We start from the raw sequence: 11,078 nt of genomic DNA, 5'->3' as shown, positions 1-11,078 counted from the left end.
CTAGGAAACTTTCCTGGTGTGTGCTGCGCAGCTGCTTGGTTGGCAATTTGACCAACTTGAGTCTCCAAAATCTGCACTTGTTTGGACAGTGATGAAACATGATTTCCTATTTGACTCACTTGGTTCTCCATGTTGGTCTTCCACGCACCTACATTCGTTTCCAAACCACCTATCTTTCCCAACACCTGCTTCATCATGTCTTCCATCGAATCTTTCTTTTGCTCATTGATAACTCCTCCGCTAGACACAGAAAATCCAGGTGGAGGCTGCAAAGCATTGTTTGGATTGCCGTAAGAAAGGTTAGGATGTGGGCGTGCTCCTGGCTGGAATTGCTGAGGACCCTGCTGAAACTGTTGATTTCTGCCATACATTCCTGGCTGTCCTCGTTGGAAATTTCCATAATTTCTGCCATTCATATAATTGACATCTTCCATAACTGACGGATCTATCACAGCTTGCTCAGGACGTCCAACATTCAACTCACCAAGTTTTGTAGTCAACTCTGCCAGCTGCGTAGCCATCGCTGCTTGTTGAGTAACCATTGCTGCAAAAGGATCAGAACTGGAAGCAGCTGCAACCTTCTTCAATTGTATTCGCTCAGATGGCCATTGGTAGCTTGTGGAAGCCATACTGTCAATAATGTTCCATGCGTCAGAACTACTTTTCTGGAGTAGAGAGCCACCTGCAGCTGTATCCATGTGCATCCTAGTACGCTCCCCGCAGGCATTGTAGAACATTATCACAAGCGTGCCCTCATCGAATCCATGGCCTGGGCACTTTCTGAGCTTCTCCTGATATCGCTTCCAAGTCTCCGCTAGCTTTTCTCCATCGTACTGTTGAAACTGCACGATGTCCATCTTCAACTTCAACGTAAGGCCAGGCGGATGAAACTTGCGTAGAAATGCATGAGCTAAGTCCTCCCACACGATATTGTCTCCCAGCTGCAGCGTATGATACCACGACTTCGCCTTATCCCGCAGTGAGAAGGGAAAAAGACGAAGACGGATAATGTCATCAGGGACACCATTCATCTTCACCGTGCTACACAGCTCCAGGAAATGCGCCAGGTGCGCATTAGGGTCTTCGATCGCCTGTCCACCATATTGGCTCTGTTGGACCATCGTGATCAAACCCGTTTTCAGCTCAAAGTTGTTAACGTTCACTCTTGGGGGCTCCTGGTACACATACTGCGGTATGAACGCTTCATTGATGGCTGGTTGTTTCTGAGCCTCTCTCGTCTCCTGTGCATCAAGCAGCTTCTTCAATTGCTCTTACAGAGCTCGAATTTGGATTTGCTCAGGAGTAGCCATCGTATCTGTCTCAACTTGATCGTTCTGCTTCTTTAGATTGCGTAAGGTCTTGTTGATTTCAGGGTCAAACTCGAAGAGAGGATTCCCGTGAGATCTTGTGTGCATATGCAACCTACAGAAACACAACTTATAAAAGTTAGAAAACAAAAATAAAAACAAAGAAAACTTGCAGTACTATAAAGTCCTATTGGAAATATTAAAGCAAAATCTAAACAGTCCCCGACAACGGCGCCAAAAAGTTGATCACTATTTTATTAGCAACAAAAATACCGCAACTAACACAGTGTAATCGTAGTATAAACAGCAATCGGATATCATATCCACAGGGACTGTAAGACGAAATCACTCCATCTATCTCCTACACAGACTCTCACAATATGCAAGTAAAACGATTATGAAGGTGAATATTAAACTAAGATTAACTAAATAAAACTAAAGAGCATAAAAACTATGATAATTAACTCAAATATAAGAAAAGCTCTGACCCTAGGGATGTACTTTCACTAATCAACTACATGCATTTAACCTATTGATTCAATTACCAATTTTAATCCAACCCTGATGAAAGATCACTATATTATTCACAAGCGTCTCTAACGACCACCTATGAACGTAGATTAATAAATCCCTTTTCGCATTCAAGACTCCAAGAAATAAATTAACTCTAAATAGCACATAAAGAATAGCTTCCAATAGCTTCACCTATCGCATTCAAGACTCAAGGCTAACACTATATCATGCATTCCTGAATCGGCTGAACAATTATCGCATTCAAAACTCAAACTGAACAGCTAGACATGTAAATCATTGATCAGATAATTCACAAGAGAACAGGCACCAGGAAACATGAATCACAAGTTGGAGGGCAAATTGATATCAATAAATCAAAAACACATAATCAATCAGCTATGTACAAACCCTAGGTTCAGATTAAAAGACTAGCCAGACATACTAAAATCAAACATAAACATAATTAAATTGAACGCAATTGTAAAAACAAATTGTATAAAAACCGAATTAAAACGATTGTAGCGGCTTGAATCTTCAATCTTGATCCAAGCCTTGAAAACTGGAAAGCTAAAAAGTTCTAAAGCTATAAAACTGAAATATGAATGTTGGGAACTGAAAAACTAAAGCTGGGAACCCTAGATAGGTCAAAAGAGGACCTATTTATAGTCTTAGGGTGAAAAACCAAGTCCTAAACCGAAAAGAACTTGAAAAATCGTAAAAACGCGGAAGGAAATAAAACACGCCACCAATTCGGCGACCCGTTCGGCGGTCGCCGAATTGATCGCCGAAATCCGGCCATTTAACACACGAAAACGGCAACCGCCGTTTTTTCCACCGAAGGCCAAAATCCATCCAGGGAATTCGGCGACCTGGCCGGCGATCGCCGTCTTGGTCGCCGTTTTCACCCTTTAAATCACCAAAATTCGGCGGTCAACTCCCTTTGACCGTCGAACTGCTCCTTTTCCGTCCCGACTCCAGAATCTTCGTCTTTTCTCGATTTTTGGGCTCGATTCTCTCAACTTCAACATGTTCCTTACACTCCATGCTCCATTATCACTCAATTCTGCATCCAAACAGTCAAAACTACACCCAACCGTGAAATCTCGAAATAATAGTAAATGAACTCCAAACAATAATTAAACGGGTGTAAAATCGACTTAAACTACAGAATATAAACCATAAAAACCATGCAAAATGAGTGTTTATCAATGTATCAGACGGGTTTAAGCCGCACCCGACTCGCTTAGATCCAACCTGCTACCCTGATGCAGCCCGAGCAGAGCTACTGATGCAGCCCGAACAGAGCTACGCTCGCGCTAGAGCAGAGATGAGTTCCGCTCCAGAGCAGCGAAATCAAGCTCGCCAGTGGGACGTGACTCATCCAAAAACACCTAGCGGATGGACTCGAATTTATATGAGGTCGTCCTAGGGCGGTAAGGTGACTCAAGTCGTCTCTCAAGGAAGGCTTAGCAGGGCTTCGATCGTGCTACTCACAGGAAACAGGAAAGAAAATCTAAACACTCTAATCGGGTAGTTGGGTCTGACACTCTCTCTTTAAATCTAGGCGTAATTAAATAAAGCTTGTAAAATTATCTAATGCAGAATCAACAGAAAACATATAAATCTATCTAGGCGAAAATAGGAAGCAGATTAAGAACGCAGGGAACTAATAAACCTAGGGTTCTAGCTAGCAATCTAGAAAGCATTAGATAATTCAATAAATCATAAACAACGATTATCTAGGCGAGAATAAAGAACAACTAATTCATCAAGTAAACTCGAAGAACCAATAATCTACGCAAAGAAAATAAACTAGCATTCAATCCAAAGAAAACATAAACTGAATTCTTACAGCGAGAACAATCCGAAACATCAATCCGATGTAATGAAAACTAACATGATCTTCAATCTACAAGCCAAAAGATGTTTGTTGATGGTTTAACTACTCTAAAACTAAGAGAAAACATGTGGAAATCGCCTAGGAGGCTGCTGGGGTCGAGAATGGGGTGAAAACCCTAAGGATCGGCTTTTATATGGTAAGAAAAACGTAATTGCCGAACATCAGGGACGGTCACGGCGGCGCCGTAGGCTGCCTTCGCTGATCTTCCACAGAAATTCACGGTGCGCGCCGTGGGGCGGCGGCCGGTGTCGAGGACGGCGGCCGGCGTGAGACGGCGGCCGCCGTGAGCTCTGCTCCAAAAAAGCTCCGAAACGATACCAAAAACTCGACTGCTCCCGATTCCTGCACACAACAGTAATACCACCAAATAATATCGAGCCAGTGAAGGATAGAGCAAAAAGATATGAAGCATGCTCGAATGCGCAACAAAAAGACCCATAAAATCATCACAAAATAGGGCTAAACAACCCCCCCACACTTAAATCCTTGCTTGTCCTCAAGCAACAATCACAACATCGAAAGAAAATCCACAAGCGATTCTTCTCACCAAGCAAACACCAACCAATCCAAGTCCTTCAAGATATCAATGTCCCCCAATCAAGTGTTCAAAGCTAAGATTTAAAAAAAAAATGCAACAACAAGGTGATACAACTCAATCCGATCAGACCCAATTCTCCGCTAAGGGTGAATTTCCTAATGCAATTTCCTTTATAATCATATCTCATTCCTTTTTCATGTTCTTTCATTTTTTCACATTACACTTCTCTATTTTTTTTTTTGGGTCAAGTTATTTTCGCTCTTAATAGATGGGCCAAAATTCACGAGATTGAACTTTTGGAGGTGATCCAAAATGTTCTCGTATGGTTTCCCATGCTCATAATGAAGCCATTAGAGGAGCAGAGACCCAGAGCTATCAAAAACTCAACAACCAACCAAACACTTCAACACAGAGAAGGATATTAGGAATTTGCACTGAAAACACTCCCCTTAGCATCTACCGGACAAATCACGTCAAAAGTTGCTCATCAGGGTGTTGCACCAAAACCTTAAACTAATTACACTTCATTGGGAACAAATCAATCATGAAAGACAAAGATAACAAACAACACAGACACAATCCAGAATCGCCAATGAACCACTATCAACATGCGATGCACTTAAAAACAAGCAAGAAAACAAGACAAGGGGACCATTCGCCCCAACACAAGAAAGCCCAAGAACACAACAAGAAAAACACCCACAGGAATTACAAATACCAACAAACACCCCCCCCACACTTAAAATCTGGCACTGTCCTCAGTGCAAACAAAAAGAGGGGTGAAAGAGGAAACTTCCCTAAATACCGATCCAGTGGTGAGTCTGTAGTGTCCCACGATGTCTGCCCAACTCTCATCCCTAGACAGGCAGTCTCCAACGCAACAACCTACACCAACAACAGAAGCAACAAAACACAACACAAACAAAACGAATGAAAAACGAAATAAGAAAAAAAAAAGCAAGAAAACATGGGTTTCCTCCCATGCAGCGCTAGTTTTTAAGTCGCCAGCCCGACTAAGAGAACCCCTTAACCAAAATCCGATTGAAGCTCCAGCTGCCTTAGCGCCCTTGTAAACACATCTTCTTGAATTGCAGCTGCGGGTCCTCCAAATGAGTCATCCATGCTCATATCCTGGGATGGCCCTCTATCCACACATCCAACGAAATTGAGTGACCCAACCTCATCAAGCTTCTCTTCCAATAGCAAAGCACACAGAAGGCCTTGCTCTTTATCATCTTCCTCTTGCAGCTTATCTAGGAGTTCTTGCTCAATCTCACTTTCATCTTGCAGGTTAGCATGAAATTCTTCCACGATCTCGTCCTCCTCCTGCGGCTTATTAAGGAATTCCTGCACAATATAGTCCTCATCCAAAGCATCAAATGTTTCAACATAAGAGCAAATTTGAATTAAGGGAGTGGGGGTAGTAGGTTTTTTTATCAAAAACTGAGAAAGTTACCGCTCTACCTGCCCCTACCATACTTACAGTTCCCGTACCCACATCGATGCGAGTATGGGTGGTAGCCATAAAGGGTCGGCCAAGTAGCACGAGATGCCCATTCTCGCCTCTAATCCCTTTTCCCACATCCAGGACAACAAAATCAGCCAAGACTCTAATCCCCCTCACGACCACCTCAACATCCTCAACAAAGCCTCGTGGGCTGCTAATGGAGCCATCAGCTAGCTCTATCTTAATATTCGTGCATTTCAGCTCTTTGTTTCCCAATTTCTCAAAAATATCAAGCGGCATCAAATTGACTGCCGCGCCCAAGTCAAGCATTCCCAAAACCTTTTCAACCCCACCTAAGCTAATATCAAAAATAAAGTTACCTGGATCTCCTTGCTTGGGTGGTGGTTGGTCTAGTGCAACAGTGACTGGTGGGAGTGGCTCACTGGGGCATTGGGTTGCCTTGATTGCTTGCACGGTTCTGCTTCTCCATTTTCCCGTGGTTATTGGGGCATTTTCCTTGATTACCGCCACGGCATGAGCTTAATGTGGCTGTTGGTCCTGGTTTGGGAACTTCCCAGTTGGCTGTTCTTGCTGCAACTGATTCAAGGCTCCTGTTAGTTGCCCAACTGTAGTCTCGAGGCGCTTGATGGTAGCACTCTGAGCCTCCATCGCCTGTTTGCTAGCTTGCATGAAAGCTTGCATCTGATCTTCAAATAAGGGGCCAGGAGGTTGGTGCTGCTGAGGTGGGTAGAGTTGCTGCGGTGATTGTTGTTGCTGATATGGTTGAGGGTAATGCTGCTGCTGAGGGAATGAGGGCTGTTGTTGAGATGGATAGAACTGCTGCTGGTTCTGATACCCCAATTGCTGTGGAGGTCGGGGGAACTGATTGCCTTGGTTAGATCCCGACCCTTGGCCAGGAGCTTGGTTCCTCCATCCCGAATTCTGCTCATTTCTCCAACCCGAGTTGGAGCTTTGTTGCCCTTGATTAAAGCTGGGCCCCTGTTCAAATTGAGTCCTCCCAGATAGCTCTGAGCAGCATAGACCTCTGCTCCTCCTTCAGGTGTGAAATCCCCCATGCGATGGCACGCGTTGGTTCCATGACCAAAATCGCCACATATGCCACATCCTTCTGCTGGTGGCGCGCGAACGGGTGGAGCCTCCACCTGGTTCATCGTGAGGTGCTGTACTTGCCTCATCAAGTCAGCTACCTGCTTCTGAAGCTCATTGTTTGGAGCTACTGCATTCGCTTCAACCCTCCTTCCCCTTACCGACTTTTGTTGAGAACTCGCGGCGAGTGTGTCGAAGATCTCTTTGAGCTCATTGGCTGTCTTTCGGGCAATGTTGCCCCCTGCGGTACTGTCCACCATAAACTGTGCCGTCTGAATCAATCCGTCATAGAAGAATTGCATCAACATGACAGGTGCTAACTGATGCTGTGGGCACTGGCGGAGGAGCTCTTGGAATCTCTCCCAAACCTCGTGGAGAGGCTCATCAGCTTCTTGCATGAAGTTCATTATCTGGTTCCTAATCTCCTGTGTCTTGTGATTAGGGTAGTACTTGAGCATGAACTTCTCGCACGCCTCTCCCCATGTGGTGATGGAGTTCGGCGGCAGGGACAGCAACCACGTTCTAGCCCGGTCCTTGAGTGCATAAGGTAAGCACTTGAGTCTCAACTGATCCTCGGTGAGCTCCAATAGAGGGAAGGTCTGCACTTGAGTGCAGAAGTCACAGATGAACTGTAAAGCGTCCTCACTTGGCATCCCATGAAAGAGCGGCAGCAGGTTTGAATCGTTGGGCTTCAGATTGTAATTCCGGACTGCTGTGGGAAGCACTATTGCTGAAGTGCTAGTGTTCCCAATGACCGGCCTGGAGAAATCCCCCATGTATTGGACATTCTGCTCCGCCATGGTTTCTTGGTGAGGATTGGGACGAACTTCTTCTTCTTCTTGCTCACGCCCTTCACCGTTCTCTAACGGGTCTTCTAAGTCAACTGAGCGTGAATCCTCAAAGTCTTCCAGAATGGGGTTGGAAGTGATTCTCTCTTCACAGTCTTCCTCTCGAAACTGTGATTCCACAAGGTTTCTCGAACTGGACTCGGACTCCTCCTCCAGGCTTGACAGGATCTCACGGGGTCGATGTATGTTGTCGTAGTAAGGTGCAAGCTTGCTCTTCAAACTTCTATGTCCTTGCATACACAACACGAACAAACAAATCAAACGCACCGGAGGGAGAAAATAACTGAGTTAAAAGAAAGAAATAAAATAAACACTGAAAACAAATGCAACACAATCAAATGCCTAAAGCCTTCCCCGGCAACGGCGCCAAAATTTGACTCATCCAAAAACACCTAGCGGATGGACTCGAATTTATACGAGGTCGTCCTAGGGCGGTAAGGTGACTCAAGTCATCTCTCAAGAAAGGCTTAGCAGGGCTTCGATCGTGCTACTCACAGGAAACAGGAAAGGAAACCTAAACACTCTAATCGGGTAGTTGGGTCTGACACTCTCTCTTTAAATCTAGGCGTAATTAAATAAAGCTTGTAAAATTATCTAATGCAGAATCAACAGAAAGCATATAAATCTATCTAGGCGAAAATAGGAAGCAGATTAAGAACGCAGGGAACTAATAAACCTAGGGTTCTAGCTAGCAATCTAGAAAGCATTAGATAATTCAATAAATCATAAACAACGATTATCTAGGCGAGAATAAAGAACAACTAATTCATCAAGTAAACTCGAAGCAACAATAATCTACGCAAAGGAAATAAACTAGTATTCAATCCAAAGAAAACATAAACTGAATTCTTACAGCGAGAACAATCCGAAACTTCAATCCGATGTAATGAAAACTAACATGATCTTCAATCTACAAGCCAAAAGATGTTTGTTGATGGTTTAACTACTCTAAAACTAAGAGAAAACAAGTGGAAATCGCCTAGGAGGCTGCTGGGGTCGAGAATGGGGTGAAAACCCTAAGGATCAGCTTTTATATGGTAAGAAAAACGTAACTGCCTTCGCTGATCTTCCACAGAAATTCACGGTGCGCGCCGTGGGGCGGCGGCCGGTGTCGAGGACGGCGGCCGCCGTGAGCTCTGCTCCAAAAAAGCTCCGAAACGATACCAAAAACTCGACTGCTCCCGATTCCTGCACACAACAGTAATACCACCAAATAATATCGAGCAAGTGAAGGATAGAGCAAAAAGATATGAAGCATGCTCGAATGCACAACAAAAAGACCCATAAAATCATCACAAAATAGGGCTAAACAGGACGGAGCTCGCCAGCGGAATCAAGCAGGGCAGAGGAATCCAAATGCCAGCGTAGCGGAGTCGATTACCAGAGGAATCGAAGCGCCAGAGTCCAGCCAGAGGAATCCTTCCGCCAGAGGAATCGTCCCGCCAGAGGAATCCTCCCGCCAGAGGAATCCTTCCGCCAGAGAAATCCTTCCGCCAAAGGAATCCTCCCGCCAGAGGAATCCCGGTTTTCCAGAGCAGAGGAGCAGAGCGTACAGAGCTGGTTTTCTCGCTAGGGTTATTTTAGCTTGTTGAGCAAGTTATTAGTTTCCTTGTTTTACGATTATGCCATTCTTTAAATTAGGGTTTTAGTTTGCCGATATATATGGCGGCTGTATGGAACGAAAGAACAACTTTGATGATATATGAAATTTGTGAGATTATTCTCTCATGAGAACTTCGAGTTCTTCCTGGATTTTGCCCAAGCAAATCCAACCTATCGGCGTATCGGCGGGTTCATCATCCCTCGTCGTGTGTCATTCATCGTCCCCGAGTTGCTGTGTCAACTGCACGTTGGGGTTTAGGGATTCATTCGCCTAAATCATTTTGTGGGTTAGATTCAGAGGTTTTGGGATTTCCATCTTCTATCTGTCTTTAATTTTATCATATCGTTCATCGTCTCCGAGTTACTGTATCAATCGTGCGTTGGGGTTTAGGGATCCGTTCTCTAGATCATTTCGTAGATTAGATTCAGGGGTTTTGGGACAATATTCCATAATTTATCTTTAATTCAATTCTCGATTCCAGATCAAGAGATCTAGCAATCTTTTGTTCATATCATACCCTGACCCACACCTCACCCACAACCACGACCGCTACCACAAAAATTAACTCCATTGTCCAATTCGACATATAATATATCTGGAGGCAGCTAAATACAAGATGCCCAATACTTGAAGAATTCAACACATGTAATGTTGTTTTACTTGATAGTGTTTGTGAGATTTTGTGTTATGAATCAATAACAAATTGGATCGCAATTGTTGAAATGGAAAATTTAAATCCCTAACAACTGACACAAAGATTCACGTGGTTTGATTCGTGATGAATCTATGTCAACGAGCAAGTAAACTAAAATCCTCTATGAATCAACGATGATAAATAACTACAATAGCAGATTACAATATGCAACAATGAAGTACATAAGTATTTTAACAACATGAATTAATCGTTTCTATCCAGCTGCTATATCACTTCTTATTTTCACGCTCTCTCTCTTTCTTTAGATTTTATCCTCTTATATATACAATGGAGAGTATGAATCTAAACAAGATACAAATCACGATACATTCACATAGCTAGCCCAACGTAAAATAAGAAAAATAGTTGCCGCATAAGTCTCCCCACACTGTCGATTAACAGCTGAAATGTTGAGCTGAGCTGAGCTGGGACATTCAGCTAAGCTGAAAACTATTAGCTAAGCAGATCAACCATACACACAAAAGGTTTGGCTCGGCCGTAGACCACCATCGGTAAGGCTGATCTGACATAAGCTGAAATTCCTTAGCTGTGTGGATCAGTTTTAGCACCAACATGATAGTAAGCTAAAGTTTACTTCGCAGCTGACTTCCACAACTCATGTTAATGTAGTCCCATATCTCTTTAACCGCGTAGATATGCAATTAACTATCAACAACCTCTACCTTGATTGCATAACTTCTTTGTTTAGACTCTATGCCTCTTAGTCCCATTACAAGACTCCACTTTCTTTACACAACTTAACTTTAAGCTGATAATAACTCAAGACAATACCTAAACTTTGATGTACTGGCAAAGGTTTGGTTAACATATCAATTGCATTCTCCAAAGTTGAAATTTTCAACACCTTCATTTCTCCTTTCTCAACAATATCTCTCACAAAATACATTCTCACATCTATGTGTTTAGACCTATTGTGAAATATTTGATGTTTCACAAAATGATTTGCACTCTAATTGTCACAAATATTGTACTCCCTCCATCCCATATATATATTCCCGCCGTCCATGAAGCATGACCTAGTTTTTTTCGGCACATAAATTAAGAAATTTGTATTTTGTGTGTTAAGTGTGGTAGGTGAAAAAGTGAAAAAGTGAATAAAG

General features: G+C 43.3%; 1 non-coding gene across 1 annotated transcript; it reads left to right on the top strand.

The window, feature by feature from the left end:
• Window positions 1–7,130: 7,130 nt before the first annotated feature.
• LOC130991045 (small nucleolar RNA R71) lies at window positions 7,131–7,236 on the top strand. Its single transcript, XR_009091009.1, has one exon. It is a non-coding gene; the product is annotated as a small nucleolar RNA R71 (small nucleolar RNA).
• Window positions 7,237–11,078: the final 3,842 nt, after the last annotated feature.

Source organism: Salvia miltiorrhiza, chromosome 6 (assembly GCF_028751815.1).
Source record: "Salvia miltiorrhiza cultivar Shanhuang (shh) chromosome 6, IMPLAD_Smil_shh, whole genome shotgun sequence".
Taxonomy (NCBI): Eukaryota; Viridiplantae; Streptophyta; class Magnoliopsida; order Lamiales; family Lamiaceae; genus Salvia; species Salvia miltiorrhiza.
The sequence above is the reverse complement of the archived record's forward strand: the minus strand, read 5'-3'. Positions and strand labels throughout refer to the sequence as shown.